Consider the following 17,395-nt stretch of genomic DNA (forward strand, 5'->3'; position numbering starts at 1 on the left):
ACTGAAACTTTTTACAGTGCGTGTAAATATAATAAAATATAAATGTAATAAAAATCTGAATTATATACTGTACAACGAAATAAATAACGCAATAAAAAGTTAATGTTTCATTTTTGGGTTTTTCAATCTAGTTCGATTAATAAATTATAAATTTTAAAATGAGTTGTTCGTTTATAGTTTGATGAAAACAGTTAATATATTAGTTGTTAGTTTATAGCTTGATAAAGAGAGCTGAAATATTAGTTGTTAGTTATAAAAACAGCTAAAACATTAGTTGTTTAAGTATTGGGATTTATAAAAAGTTCAAATAGAGATGACAGGCAATAGATAGTAGGCCGTTGATATAGAGGAAATATTAAAAATCTAATATGTTTCATCTTTGCCTTATATTAAAACTACTGCGAATCGAATTTGAACGGTGTTACAGTTTAACACGATACAAAACTTCTATTATAAAGTACCTAAAAGTATAACTATTAAAAACTGTAAAGAAACACACACAAAAAAAGGATTCATTTACAATGATAAAAATTTTGGGATTTAGTTGCCACCATTTTTGATCCAGATGTAAACTAAAATTTTTTACAGCACATATATATAATCACATTTTTATTTACTTTTTCCACGCTGATAGTTTAATTAATTTATTTATTACTCTTTTTTTAATATTTTAATCTTTTATTTATTTATTAATCTTTTATTTATTTATAAATTTTTATTTTTTTATTGACAATACATATTTTTATGAGCATTGGAATCAAGTTATGCCTTCATGGCAAAAACATTTCGTAAAAAATACAAGCACATTTTATTAATATATTCGCATGAATTCTTCCAAATAATTGCTTTTTTGTTAATTTTACTTAATTTTTTGAAGGATAAATTTGGTTATGTTTTCTGCATTTAGTTTACCGCAACACTAAAACTGGGGACAACTAAATACTAATTTTTTTACAGTATTAATTGAAACATATTACAAAACTCTGACACCAAAATTTGTAAAATGTGCATAGCTTTGTCTAAAAATTAAAGACAACAATTTAAATCAAAATAGCTATTCATTGACAATTCAAAACACACAAAAAAATTAGTTAACAGGAAATTTAATCAAGGAGACAAATAAATTGCACAAAACGAGTATAAAACTCTTATAACATCAATTTCAGAAATGTTCATGGTTTTATAATTTTTCTTCCAAATTTTAAGCCGCCAATATTAAAAAAAAGTAAAAGTTTGTATTCATATCAAACGAACATTACAATAACAATATGAATTACAATTTCAAATTTTAAAGCAATGAAACACAATTCAACAAAGAAAATCACCCCATTTCCAATCGTACGTTGAAACTCATTACGTTTAAAAATCTACGAATTATGAAAATTTAAAACAACGTGAATCAGAGAAGCAGAGAATTTTTTAAAAACATGATAACATATTTTAGCAAGAAAATAAACCAAATTCAAAGTTCAGAAAAATTTTAAATTTTAGATAGTAATGAATACGATTATTTAATCAGTGGGAACTATAATAAAATTAATATTATTTGAATGTTTTTCTAAACGCAATTTTAAATGGATACAGTGAACTAACTCAGACACGTCATGTGATCTTATTTATTTTATAGTCATGGAAAAGTTGCGTCACAACAAATGTTTCTGTAGCGACAAACAATACTTTTCAAATGTTGATGACTACCACAAATCAACTAAAATCAATATCTAATTAATGCAAAATAAAGAGTAGTTTACAGAACCGCTACGATTATGTTTTCAGATGTTGTTGTTTTCTTTGTAATACTATAATTTTTCTTGATGTCTCAGATAAGAAATCATATTTTTAAATATTTCACAGCAAATTATTCTTGAATTTATATCTATGAAAAAATTTATAACACTATATGACTGATTCTATGCATACGTTGCCAGCAATGTTTGAAACGTCCGGATTCTACCGAATACCTAAGCATTTTAGTGAATTCAAGTCATTTTTAGACTAAGTATTAAATATCAAAATTATTATATACTTTACCTAGTATATTATACCTAGGCACTATGTGGACATTCTTGGCAAAGTATCAACAAAAAAAAAGTTTTGGAAAGGCTATTATCTGAAAATATTATTAAAAGATGTTAAAGGAATCCTTATGTTATTTTGAAAAAAAAAACAAAACAAAAAACCAAATATTGAAATAATGCCATTAAGGGTGCCTATTAGGAATGTAATTAGCCATGTATGAAATACGTGTTATCTATCTTTTTTTTTCTGGAATGTTGGGATTTCAAACTTTGCTATTAGTATACTAGCAGCGCGTTTATTAATATATTGCATCTCAAAGATCATTCGACTTTAGTTTAAAATATATTTTCATTAATTTCTACAAAAACGCCACAAAACATTCGATTGGGGAAAAAAATGAAACGTAACTCGGGAACAAAGGAACGAAAAACAGTTTTTAGAACAATCATAAATTTCATTTTTTTTCTTCAAAGGAACAAAGGAGTGTTTGCATTTTATTCTTCTGCGAAAATAAAACGAAAACATCGTCTTCCATTATTCAGAAATACTGTTTACATTTTTATCACACCTTCTCTGCAAGGGGGGAGGGGACGACACGAAAAGGCCACAAAACAATCCAGAGGAATTACGTCTTTATCTTCTCAGAAAGTTCAACCTACTCCTCTCCACCCCCGCTTGTCCATAAAGCGCGCTCATGCATCTAAAGACCTTCGATTATTCACCTGAAAGTTCTGATTTTCATGAACTTACACACACCTGTAGCGATTGATTTTTAATACCTTTTTTACATATCGTCCGAGTTCATTTCAATATGGCAAAATCACCACAAAACACTACTGCATTAAATCAATTTCCACAGCTTAGGCAAATAGGGCTTAAGAATTAAAACGGGAGGGTAGGTTTTGTTCTTTTTTCCATCGAAATTCACTCATTCCTTGGTCCGAAAAGATTCTCATTAACGCCTTGAGCATGCAAATACTAAATATAAAAAAGGGAGGCATGCATAATACATGTATGCATTAGGTATATGAGTGCTGAATATATGCATATACTATACATTCGCAAATACCCCATTGCATATTGTATGGTGTTTTAGAAATGAAGGAGGCTTAGTACTAAAACTGATTTCTTATACATCAAACCACATAATGTTCCGGTTGATAGTTGTTGGTCGATGTCTCATTTAGTCCACCTTTTTTTGGATTATTTCAAATGATTTTTTTCCTTTTTTCAAAGCAATTTTGTGCAATTTCAGTGCCTTTGGATTATTAGTGTGATTAGGATTACTTTAAAAAGTAAGTTACTTTCGATTAGTTAACGTAAGATGTAATAGGCTATGCTAAAAGTTCATTATAAAATTTCAATTAAATGCATGCACCACACAAGAATTGGTGCTGATGTTCTTTGATATTTAACCTTCGCCTTTTCTGTACGAATCTATATTAACGCATATCCATATCCATTTGCATGACGAAAAATCAATCACCGAATGACGAAATTCGTCATATTGCAGTTAATAATTAATTTATTATTAAAAAACTCACGCTTTTGGTCACGACGGTACAAAATATGCCGGGCGGATATATGTTAAAAATAACTTTCAAAATCGGAGAATATTTCTAACTGTTGCTACGAGATATATTTTTTTCTTACCCATGTGCGCCTTATTTCCTTGAGTTCATTTTTTATACTTCAAATTATTTTTTTAAAATTTACCTTTGGATTATTAACGTGATTAGGAACTCTTAATTGTACGTCTGATTTTTGATTACTTTCGAATAGTTAAAAAAACTAACAGTGAAAAGTTTGTTTTTAACGTTAGATAACTAAACCTAATTTCGATTAGCTAAAAGTTTAAAGTTTGCTATTAACCTTGTGAATCTGAATGTTCTCCAACTAGATTCCCCATTCTAGATTTGCGAAATCGTAATGTTACCATAAATTCTTAACATCTTCAAAAATTTCAATCGTTAAATTTTATCACTTATCTGTATCATTTTATCAATCCCTTGATTATCCCTTAATTATTATCCCTTAAGCTGCGCTGATTTGTTTTACATAAATATGATTAACATAAAAATAAGCATGTTTTTAGCTCATTCTATGAGTGGAAGGATAACTATAAACTAAAATTTTATCTGCGGTAAATTCTAATTAAATACTAACATAGCACAAGAGTTAAATTCATACTCTTTAATAATAAACTGAAAGAAAATTGAGCATTCACAGATTTAATTCGAATATTCGATAAAATTGTTTTTCGAATTCCAAAACATTTCTATATTTCGCTGTGAAGTATTTTTTTTTTCGCATGATGTGCCTCAAAATAATTCATTTAAAAGCAAAGTGCGCAATCGTAATTTTTTATTTATTTATTTTGTATTTATTTACTAATTTTAGTTGTCATTTTAAAACTTTCTCTTTTCACTGAAATATGATATATATCAATAAATTGTTTGGTTCGCACATTATTTTTTAGTGACACTTTGTGAGTTGCATAACATTTAAAAGTTATGTTTAACATATTTTTTATGTAAAGTCTGAATATTAATGATTTTTATGTTTACGTATGTATTACTAGAAAAAATAGCAGCTTAAAGCGAAAATACTTCTGAAGATTTAAACCTACATGTTAAATTAGAAATATCTATAATGTTTGATATTTTTATTTATAGATATTTTTTTTCAAGCAAATATATTATTTCTGATTTAAAGTAACAAGGAAATTCTTAATTTTTTTTTCTAAATTATGCTGGTGAATGTTTTTAATTAACTAATTTAAAAATGCAAGAAACTTTTTGAAATCGACTTGATATTTTGACATATTTATTAGTCCTCAAATTGAATTATGACCTTATTCTATATTAGAAACTTATCATTATTTTTTTTAATCTTCCTGTTTATTATATATCATTTCAATTACAAGTTAAACTTTTAAAACGTAAAGTTTACCTCAAATATTTCTAAATATCCCATTTTATTTCAAAATTAATTTGTTGGACCTTTGAATTACTTAATTGTTTTAACATCTTTGTTTATAGTTCATTATTATATAGTTTAGAATTGATGATAAGTTTTCTTCGTCTTAATGTTATTGGCATTCAACTCAAGTCTTAGAAGATATCAAAAATTTAAAAAAGTTAATAATTATAAATAAATAAAAGAATTTTGTGGAAAGATAAATTTTTTACTTAAAAAAAATGATTTTCTTATGAGAATTCGAAAACTTCTTATAATTCTGTATATTTGTTCATTTTTGTCTTAGAATGTTAATGCAAAAGTGACAAAAATATCATTGGTTTTTTCCTTATTTTTTGGAATATGTACGGATATAATTAATATAAATGGAAGGAGTTCGTTTTTAAATAAAATTAATAAATGGACAAAGCAGTCCCTTGAATGCGATACTTTTTTTAAGTTTTACTTATTGTTCTAAAAGACAGAGGTTGTGTTACCCTTTAATTAAAAATCGATATGGTTTGTATACGTGTACTTATCCAAACCATGATGGAACACCCTAAATAACTTTTGATCTGATAACCGGGACTCAATCTCACGAGGTTGACCTCAAATATTGCTAATTAATTGATGCAAACAATATTTCAAACTACAAAATCAAACTAAAAAATGCTCTTTACTCTGAATAAACATACCTGTTTTTTAAAGGCGAATTAGGGTTTCTGCCCCTCTAAATATGGAAGGTAGCAGGAATCTGGAAAATTGGTCCCGATAGTTTAGTAAGGCGAGAGATTAAAAGTTTGGACCCCTAAATGTAATTTTTACTTTTTGCCTATTTCGTATTACCCGAGAACTTTTTAAGGGAATTGAAAACTTTGAACGCAATTATAAAATTCTTTTATTCAAAAATAATTCCATGGAAAAAATAATTTCTGATAATTGTTTATTATTTTGTATTATTTTATTTAGTAATGTCGACCTTATAATTTTTATAATATACCTCATAATTTTTTTAATTATGAGGTATACGAATTTTTACATCATTTTATAAAATGCAGTTTTACATGAAAAAATACAAAATTTAAATCTTTGTAGGAAAAAAAATCGATTTTCGGATCAAAATTTATTCAATTTTTTCCTCCATTTATACACTCCTCAAAACTTCTTCCTTTAAACTTTTAGCAATTTTAATTCAATAAAATTTCGCTTTTATTTGAAATTTTAAGCTTTTATAACCATTATAGTTTTACTCTTATTTTTCGAGTAAAAGTTTTTGAACGGAAATATCTTTCTGCACAATACTCGGGGATATGGTTCACATTAGACCTACTACGTGCAGTAAACATGAATAATGTCGCGTTTCCATAAAGTACAATTTGCACTTTCTCTAATGGTAGTATATTTTGTAACAGAGTTAATATATTTGAGAGAAAGTGAAATAATTAAATGAGTAAATGGCTAAATTAATTGAAACAAACTTAAAGCTGAAAAATTAAAAATTTAAGAAATATAATGCTATACGGTAATGTTTTCAAAATTTGGATTTCAAATATGCAGTAAAAATACTTCAAAATTTTCTTTATACGAAAGTTATTTGCAGATAAAGACTCTATAACAAAATCTGTATTTTTCTACTTACAATAACTCAAAACTTCAAAAATGATTATTGAATAAAAGCCAGACATTAAAAAATTTTAAAAGTAAATTATGAATTTAATTTAAAATTCTTTATGGTTTGTAATTGGTGGGAAAATAAATACTTTTGTAAATACTTTCTCAAGTACAAAATTTGACTCATTTCGGCATTTCAAACTTATCGAAACTAACTTAATGTACTGAGAAAAAAGTATGGTCAAAACTTCCAAAATATGGTAAAACTTACCGTGGTTCTAACTCTATGAGAACACCCAAATACCTGGTAATTTTTTCTTAATTTCTTTGGTAATAATTTTGGTAAAATTAACAACAAAATATGATTTTATAATATGTGATACAATTTAATAAATGTGGTAAAACTTGGTAATTTTATCATAATACCTTAGAGCATGGCATAAAAACCATTTATTTAGCTAAATTTACTTTTCATTTTTGTATTTCTTACTAAATGTATGGTAATAAGAATTATAATTTTGAAAACCAAAATTTTCAGTAAGCCGTTACCATATGAATGAAAAAATTACCTAACAAATAGTTACCAAATGAATAGTAATGAACTACCAAAATGAATTAAAAATGAATAGTACCATATATTTTTATTTTACTGACCAGGATTATGACTTTGTATACCAGAAATAAAAGTATCATTACTATGAAGTACTGTAATTTTTCCAGATTTTTTCTCTCCTTGTGGCTACGTTTAAGTTGCGGTTGATATATTAAATACTGCGTTCTATAGAATGCCTAGTAATTTAATAGAATGCCTAAATCAACCGCCAAAGTATGAAGTACATAATATTTCACACATTGCTTACGCATCTCATAGAATGACTAGCCGGCAAAATATGAAGCGAAAAATATTTAACACATTGTCTAGGCATTCTTTAGAATGATTATTGAAAAACCTACTCGTATTCTCCAAGAGGCAATGTATATAATTCTCACATTTCATTCTTTGTCTAAAAAGCATATGCTATTCTATAGAATGCCTAATCATATTACACAATGAATAGGTAAAGTTAAAAATAATTCCCATCTTCCATACTTTGACTAAAATTGTCAAGCATTCAATGACTAGAAGTTCAATAGAATGTCAATGCTTCATACATTAACGACAACATACATATTATAAGAATTTAAAACGATTCATAAAAGATTGCTTACAGATTTTTTGAATAAAAAGAATGAACTAAAATTGTATATTTTTTTTCTGTGACAAATAGCAAAAAATTAAAAGTAAGAGAGATTCCATTCGGTTATCTATTGCTTAAAACTTTTTGTTGAAAATTTTTTCAGCAATTATCTCTAAAAAACCTTTTCAATATTGTGTTTTCTTCTCATTTATATTTGATTATTACAATCGTAATATAACAAAAATTTATTTATTTCTCTGAATCTCGACGTTAACAATTGCTATAGTTATTGAAATTACTGTGAAACAATGCTTAACAATGCTAAAAATAAGTAAAAATAACTCCCTTTGATAATTAAATATTAATCTAGTGAACTGCAAAAAATTACTGTAAATTCTATAGAAAAAAATCTTTTACCGAAAAAAAATCTGATTAAAGATAAATACAGATTTTTTTGTTTTGTTTTTAATCGCTACCCAAGAGAAGCAAAAATATCCTTAAAAAAAGAAGACAAAAAAGGATTTTTTTCCCTTTGTATATTTGTCTGATTAAAATAGTCAATTCAAATTCCAGTATTTGCCACGCAGCTTTGCTTACCTTAAAATAACTAACTTTTTTCAAATCATTTTACGATTATTTTCTAAACTTGCTTTTACTTTTCAGAAATTATTTAATGGTTTTGAAAATCATGTAGATAAAATTGTGATTCGACTTCATTACCGGCTGCGATTCAAATTGATACCCTACTTGATTATTAACTGTCTTTAAATCTAATTTATCGATAAGTTAAATTGACACACTTTTTTACAAGGGCGGACCAATATACTTTTAAGCGTTTCTACATAAGATTTAAATTAGTAAAACTTACAATAAAGATAGTTTAAAATTTTTCTTTTTAACCAAACTGAAAAGCTGAAGTGGCTCAGGGGACGCAGTACTCGCCTCCCAATATGATGAGTTGGGTTCGAACCCCGGCGTTGACTGATTATACGAATTCTGCACTAGGCTTGCACCGACTATGATTTTGACATAGTTATTTTAGTTTTCTTTTTGTTAAAATAGAAGAGCTTTTTGTAAAAATGACAGTAGGGGAGAGTGGGGTCAATTGTAACATTTTTTACTTAACTATTTTTAACTAACAAAAAATCCAATATATTATCAGTATTAATTGACAGACGAGTAAAGTAGACTATTCTCTACTAGAAAAAAAAATACCTTATTTTAAATGTTATTATATTAGTAATTAACAATTTTCGACAGTCGTGCACTTGTTACAATTGTCCCCACTTACGGGGTCAATTGTAACAGTTCCTAAATTCAACTAAAACATACTTAATTATACATATTATCATAGTTGTGATATATTTTTTTATTGATCAAAATAGTAGTGATATTTTAGGAGTAAAAATAATAATGAGCAGAGACCTAAAGGGTTAAACTTTTAACTTTAAGGGGTTAAAAATTTTAATTTATGCTGTGAAAGGTGACAAATAAAATAATGCACATGCAACATAATATAAATGATATAGGAAACTATTGGTGGTTCTTAAAGAGTTAAGTAATTGTTTGTAAGCATAAGATTATTTATTTTCAGCTGTTACAATCGTCCCTTTACTTATTGTTACAATTGTCCCCAAGACGCCATTTCAGCTTCATTTGTTAAAAACAATGCTAGTTAATTAACTAAACTAATCTTTTTTTTCTGAAATGTTAATTAAGGTGTCCACTTACATATTCGGTTAATAATTTTTATTTATTTAAACAAAATTACTTTGTTGCAATATAATATTCTAATACCAAAAAAATTACTTGCGTAGCGTGAAAATATCTTTTGTGATGTAACTCTTTCAAAAGTACCTAGAAATGGTTGCCAGCAGGGGTGTACATGTAGATTTATTAACACTAGAAAGACGGGAAATTAGTACATACCTATATTGCCTAAAAGCAGTCAAAATGACAGGATTGTGAATGCGTAAATAAATTTGTATAAAATTAATTTTTAAAATTTTTTATATTATTTACAGTTATTTAACAAGTTATTAGTAAATATTACCAAAAAAAAAATTATATGTTGTACAAAAAGTCACAAAATTCTAAGAAATTGCGTCATTATAGACATCATTGTTTTTCTAATTGAAATTAAAAGCAGTCAAAATGACTTCCTTAGGCAATCTAGTGTTAAATACACCTTGTGCGCCACCTAAGAACCAAATCTAAAACCAGACACTCGAAATTTTTGCTCTGTTACAATCGTACCCTGTTACAATTGACCCCACTCTCCCCTACTTATCTGCTTAAAAGCAGACATTTGAGAAAAATCGCTTTTTTTAATGAATAGCAATTTTCAGAGAAATAAACTGTTTTGTAATGGCACACCAGTTTAAATTTTTTTTTCTGAAAATTTAACATTATTTTTACACTGTATAAAAATAATGTTAAATTTGCGTTATCTTAATAAGCTTCAAAATGAACGTAATATTTTTTTAAATGCTGTCTTTTCATCAAAATAATTGCTACTAATTTCATAAATTAATGCACTTGTATGCCGCTATCTTATGAAAACTTCGGTCAGTTTCAAAAACTCCATACTTATAAGCGAGCTATAATTTAAATATAATAATAATTTGCATATGAATTTATTTAAAACATATCAATAAAGTGTATAAGTTTGTAACAAAAATCACCACAGATAATTGGATCCGTGTAATAATCTTAAATTTATTACATCTTTTAACAATCATATTACAATACTTCATGTGTGGTGTTATCTGATATAGGAGTGGCTGCAATGAATTACTTCAAACCTATATTTATCAGAAAAGTACACACACTTAAGTTGATATAAATGATAACAAAATGATTTCAAACCTTACTCACTAAATAAAGATAGTGGCGATAACTTAAAGGTTTGTTTTAAAACAAAAATTGATCTTAATTAGTGTTATTTCTAGAAAAAGTAATTCAATTGTGCTACAACACAACTCATAAGTAGTACGAAATTATCAATAATTATTACGTTATTATTTGTTTTCATTATAGCAATACATAGACATAAGTTTCCATAAAAGTACAAAATGCCAACTTCTCTCGGTGAATGTCGATATTCAAGTAGTAGCTTTGGTGAATATCCGAAATTCATTTATCAATTCGCTCCTATACCATTAAATGCTTATATTTAACAGTGAATGTTGAATTAAAGAAGTTCGTTTACGTCATTTCCCTCTGTAAGCCTTTTCATCAATAAATACTGAATAGACATTTGCAGGCACAGGGAGATATACTGATACTTTGCTAAATATTTAAATCGACATTCACCATGAGAGCAAGCTTAATGTCGACATTTACCGGTGTAGGAGAGAAATGATGAATATTATTATTTAATAAATATTTTCAAGCATATATCGACATTCACTTTAGAAAGTACACATTTTACAGAATTTCAGACTTTCACAATAATAAATACAGTAAATTTATAACAAAATTTCTGAAATTGTAAGAAAATTGTTATTATTATTTTTGTTATTATTATTATAACTTTTTTTTTTGTAATTTAAAGATACTTAAAGAATTAATTTTAAAATGTTAAGGATACTTGTGCTATTCCGTGATTATAGGATAACGCATGTAAAAATGCTAAAAATCGCTATGAAACGTTAATAGTGAAGTCAATTCATTACCAGAGAATACGAATTTATTTTTCAATAATAATATTTATTTATAATTTAAATGTTTTTCAATGTTAATGGGGATATAAGAAAGAGAAAAATTTATAAATTATAAAAATTTCATTGCATCGAGAAAATTAGTTTGTAAAGGTGGAAGAGAAAAAATTATATAAAAATAGAAAATATAAAAAATAAAAATTATTGCATAAATCATCAGCTATTTATATTACGCAATCATCTTAAGCAAATTCTGTGGATATACTGGAGAAAATTAAGAAGTTAAAATTTCAGAAATTAATATCTATTTCCGATATACATGATAACAGAAATACCTTAAACATTAATAAGAATGCTTGCAATTGTTATTAATAATTAGAAATATTTTTGTTATTTATAAAAATTAAACTTTGATGTTTAACTTATCAATAATTAAAATATAGCCAAAGACGCTAATTATTTTTATAGGAACAAATTTACTAATTATAATTAAAAAACAATTTTCATGAAAAATAAGATTCCTTTTTATGGCCTAAATGGGACCAAGTGTGAATCTATTATCGAAAAATGTCATAAAGGAGCATAAAAGAAATTTAGTACTTTCACGTATTACTCCGCAAAAAGAGAGCTGATTACAATAGTTAGAAAATAAAATTATCATAAATTAAAAGAATTTGAAATATTTAAATAAGATTAAAACGAAATTAAGAGATCAGCAGATAGGCATTTGATAGATGCTTTGCAAAATATAGCTAATTTAATTTATTTTACACTGAAAAGATAGTTTAACTATTATAATATGTTATGAATGAACCGTGTTTTAATCATTAAGGAAATATTTAAAATGAGGCAGACAACTAAACTAGTTAGTTAAAACGTGACTGTATTTAAAAGTTATGATGATTAATTGCCCAGTAGGTTCTGAGAATAAAAAAGTTTGAAAGATGTAAAGATGTTAAAAAGTTGTGTGATCAGCATAACAATATTTGTAAGTGAACTTGGAAGGAAAAACTATTTTTTTAATGTTATTTGTTTTTAATTATTTATTTTGTACATAATACTTCCAAAAAGTTTTAAATATTATCTCTTTAGCAACAGCATTTTTTTATTCAAGAATTAGAAGAAATTTTAATTACGCCACCAAAAATAGATCAAATAAAATAATTAAAGTTTAACTTAATGTGTGAGGACAAATAAAAAAGATAAATTTACAAGATAGTTCATGATTTGTATGAATAATATGATTAGGACATTAATTATTATTATTCATTCATATATTAATAATAGGGTTTATTTGAAAATTACCATTAGTATAAAACTCACAGTATTTACTCAAATAAATCATTAACTACCTTGTAGAAATTTTAATTTGAGCATGAAAATATGTTTTTAGACGTCCCCTACCGAATATTAAAAATCAAGTTTAACCGTCTAAAAGAGTTTGATTTTGATTAAACTTTTTATTGTGCGTTAAATTCTTACGTGAAAATTTGTTGAGACAACTCTGGAGAAGATTTAAATATTAAATAGTTTTTTGCGCAATTTTTGTACACAATGCTTAAAATAACTACGGCAATAACTTCCTATTTTAAAACTAAGAAAAAAATATCTATTTTGAATACTTTGAAAACTGAAGAAGGAATACATTTTACTTCACATATTTTTCATTAATTTAGAAAGATTACAAAACATTCAATGGGTCAGTTTCGCGACAATTAGCTTTTGGAGCTCGATTCAAATTTCTTCAACTTTTGAGAAGTGTATCGTTTGACGGTTAATGTTAATCGCTTAACGGTTGATTTTTTGATTGATTCAACTCGTAATTTTCCGTGACGCCATTATTCTTTATTTATTAATAATTCTTTTACCAATACTTAAAATATTTCTATCAGAAAATTAGACTACAATAAAATAGTTAACATCTTAAAGAATAAATAAAATATAATTCACGATTTTTACGAACTTAAGAAGCATTCCTACCGAATATGATTTGATCGTTCTACTTAAAATGTCCGAGTTAAAATATCGGTTTCTAATTTATTTTGATTAATTTTTATTTTTATTGAAATGTGGCAATAACAAACAATTGGTTGGAAAATATTGTTGGAAAATATTTTGTATAAAAATGAAAAGTTCGTTTTCAAAACATTTGAATTCTATACAAAATCGTTTATTTATAGCAAAAAAAAAGAAGGAATATCTCCACTTTAAGAATGCAGCTTGGAGCGGTAAACCAAAAGTTCCGTGACGTAGAGCTGACCCAATCATCATTAATAATGTTATTAATTATAATAATAATAAAATAAGATATGGCATTCACAGAACGATATGTTTAAAATTCTTATCAATACCGACATCTTTTTTTAAAAAAATCATTTTCACCATAGCGGTCAATATAGTATTTCATTTGATTATTACATAATATGAAACGTTTTTAGAAAAAAATATTTAGAGCTATGGAAGAAAAAATATTAATTTTTACACGATATGTTTACTTCTAAGTTAAACTACACTACGTATATATTTCTAAAAAACTATTATTGCTAATAAGTATTGGGAATAAATATTGTCAAATCATTAGCTGATTGAATAGCTGATAATCATGATGTAAGTAAAAATATAATGAAATTACTTAGATATGCGTCAAATAAAAAAATACTTAAATTTTGTGGCTAATTTATTGGGTGGTAATTTTATTTTAAATAAACACATTTATTCTCAATATTTATACAATTTATTAAATCTCAGTGAATAAATAGATTTGAAATTAATATTTTGGAACATTATTGTGGTGTGATACATTTATTCCCAATAACTTCAAATTTATTTCCATTTTGTGCGTGCATGGGAATAAATATGTTGTATCAATAATTGGAATAAATATATTGTATCAATAATTGGAATAAATATATTGTATCAATAATTGGAATAAATATATTGTATCAAAAATTGGAATAAATATATTGTATCAAAAATTGGAATAAATATATTGTATCAAAAATTGGAATAAATATATTGTATCAATAATTGGAATAAATATATTGTATCAATTATTGGAATAAATATATTGTATCAATAATTGGAATAAATAGTATCAATAATTGGAATAAATAGTATCAATGATTGGAATAAATAGTATCAATAATTGGAATAAATATATTGTATCAATAATTGGAGTAAATATATTGTATCACTAATTGGAATGAATAAATTGTATCAATAATTGGAATAAATATATTGCATAACTGTTGGGAAATATATTAATTTAAAAAACAATTTTCGCACACTAAATTAACTACAAGATTCAAATATATCTGATCTTATGTGCATCTAAATAATTTCACAAATTTCGTTATTTTATAATTTATTACATAATAATCGACTAATCGACCTGATAAGTCGAAGAATAAATCTACACGAAAAGAGAAATTTAATAAAGTGTAGTGCATCCATTGTTGTTGATGCAGAGGGATACCATTATAACCACCGTTAATAAAGGAATGGCAACTATAGCAACAGCATCTGAACAGAATACGGTAGCTTTTGCGCAACCAATTACCAATGTGTCATAAATCACAGCTCGTTTTTTAAAGAACGATGGAAGATTGTTCCGAAAAGAACAGCAAAGAGGGGTGGTCAGTGAAGCTTTTGTGCTTATTTCACCCCTTCACTAGAATTCTTTATCTTGTGTAGTTGGCCGACTGCAGAGCCACACCCTGGAATTTGTAAGCACTATTATCATAATAGGACGGCTGCTCCTTCTGTTTCTCAACGATGCTCGTTGCGAGAGGAATATTAATGAGGATGGAAAAATATTTTTGTGAAATGCACTTTTTTGTTCACGTCGAGTAATTATAGCGCTGCTAACTGCGGACGTGCCATCCCCGTTTCATTAATAATGACTTTTAATCCACCTCTTTTGCTGGAGATGCTTAATCAGTTTAGGGCAGAAGCAGAATTGGGAAAAGCGTGCTTAGCCTTTACGAATTTATCACACGAAAATTGGGGTTTTTTGTTTTTTAAATGTGCAGTATAACTTTTGACTAAAATTGCAATAAATCAACTGGAGCTGTGGTGGTTTAGGGGATAGAGCGCTCGCCTTTCAATGAGGTGAACCGGGTTCGAATCCCAGGGATGGCTGGTCGATACGAATTCCGCTCCCGTCTCACACCGACCACAGTGCTGACGTAAAATATTCTCAGGGGTTAGAGTCCCCTTGCAGTCAGGCTAACGGTGGGATGTTTTCCTCTCCCTGTAACGGAAATGTGGGTGAGTTCTATCAAAAAGTCCTCCGAGAAGGCGAATTTCTCCCAATACTTGATCCAGGAATCTTTTAGATTGGGTTTAAAATTACAAGTCTACTGAGTTGAACATTGGTTGTCGCAAATCCTAAATTGGGTCAGCTGTTCAGTTATATAATAAAATAAATCACCTGAATAATAATAATAATAATTTATAAAATAGTTTATTTTCAATTTCTTGGCAATCGACATTTTGCAAAACCTTTAACGTATAATTTTTATGAAACATATTTTTTAACTTTATTTCAGTATTTTGTATTAATTTATGTCGAAATAAGTTTATTATATTAAAATTACCATTTTAATAATTTACGGTTTATGAAATACAGCCTGAAACACCGGTGTCTTTTTCCGCATTAAATGTAAAATCTATGAAACACGGCACACTACCAAACAATAATTTTTCAAACTTGCACTTATTTGCTGTTATTTAGACCTAAAAGTGAAACAGTTATTCATCATTGAAATTTTTTTAATTTGCAAAATGTTTGAATATGAAGGAAAAGGAAAATCAAATTTCGAATTTTATATTTCAGTACAAATATAATTCCGATACTCTAAAAAATAATTTTTAGTAACTATAAGACTGGTTTTTTTTACAATTAAAAAATACCAAAATATATTTTTACTTGTAATTAGAGCAACGGAAAAAAAATATACAAAAAAGACACCGGTGTTCCAGCTGCGTCAAAGGGTAAAAGTAAAGGAAATTTATATGCACTTATGAGGTGGTCGGAGGGTTTGAATTTGCGATTGTAAGATAAAGCACAAAATTATAGTACTGTAATATTTCTAGTTAAAAAAATTAATATGGTTAATAAAATCAAAATATATGGTATTTAAATCATTCATTTCGTAATTTTTCCGATCATATGGTAACGGTTTAACCGGTTTAATCAAACGGTTTAATCCGATGACGGTTAATTTTACCGATATCATTACCAAAGCGCTTTGGTAAATACTACCGAGCTTTTGGTGTTCCCATACACGGTAAATTTTACCATATCAGTTTTGACCATACTTTTTTCTCTCAGTGTGGGTGTAAGCTATGCTTACATAAGACCTAAATATATTCGAATGAAAAATTTAGAAGAGAAACTTAATTTGAAGCTTCAGTCACCATAAGTCAATTAATAAAAATTGTCTTTATCTTAAATAATTTTTTCAATAGAAAAATTATTTTTAATATACATATTTTCAAATGTTCTAACGTAAATGCAAGAGGAGTTCAAATTTTTTGTTGACGATTAGAGAGAGTCAAGGAAGATTTAAGAATATTCTTATAAAACATAATATCACCCTATAAATCATTTGAATCGTTTTTTAAAAAGCATCTTGCTTGCATTCATTTTATCTTTTAATAAAGTCTCAGATAATGTCTTTGCTCATTTAATACAAGTTTGATATTCGTAAAATTTCGTTTCTTGTTTGATACTATCAAATTTTTTTTCTCTCATTTGATACACATTTTTTATTATGAAAAATGAACACTTTGATATTTATTTTTGATACTCATATTTTAAAATGAGAAATTAATAGCTTGAATTTTTTTTGCTTGATACGCATTTTTTACTATGGAAAATGAATACCGTAGAGTCTGTATAATTCGAAGCGGACAGGACGGGGAATTATCGAAGACTTAAAATTTAATAAATATTTAGATAAA

The 17,395-nt window shown here is 26.7% G+C and overlaps 1 protein-coding gene across 5 annotated transcripts in view; it reads left to right on the forward strand.

Annotated features, from left to right (window-relative positions):
- Nucleotides 1-2,857: 2,857 nt before the first annotated feature.
- The window catches only part of LOC107447961 (POU domain, class 3, transcription factor 3-A), a 467,439-nt gene continuing 452,901 nt past the window's right edge, over nucleotides 2,858-17,395 (forward strand). For all 5 annotated transcript variants that reach the window (XR_015432756.1, XR_015432761.1, XR_015432758.1 and 2 more), the window contains exon 1: nucleotides 2,858-3,314. The gene's annotated coding sequence lies outside the window, so the exon portion shown is untranslated. The remainder of the gene's footprint in view (nucleotides 3,315-17,395) is intronic.

Source organism: Parasteatoda tepidariorum, chromosome 3 (assembly GCF_982258835.1).
Source record: "Parasteatoda tepidariorum strain Cologne lab strain chromosome 3, Ptep-v5.0, whole genome shotgun sequence".
NCBI lineage: Eukaryota > Metazoa > Arthropoda > Arachnida > Araneae > Theridiidae > Parasteatoda > Parasteatoda tepidariorum.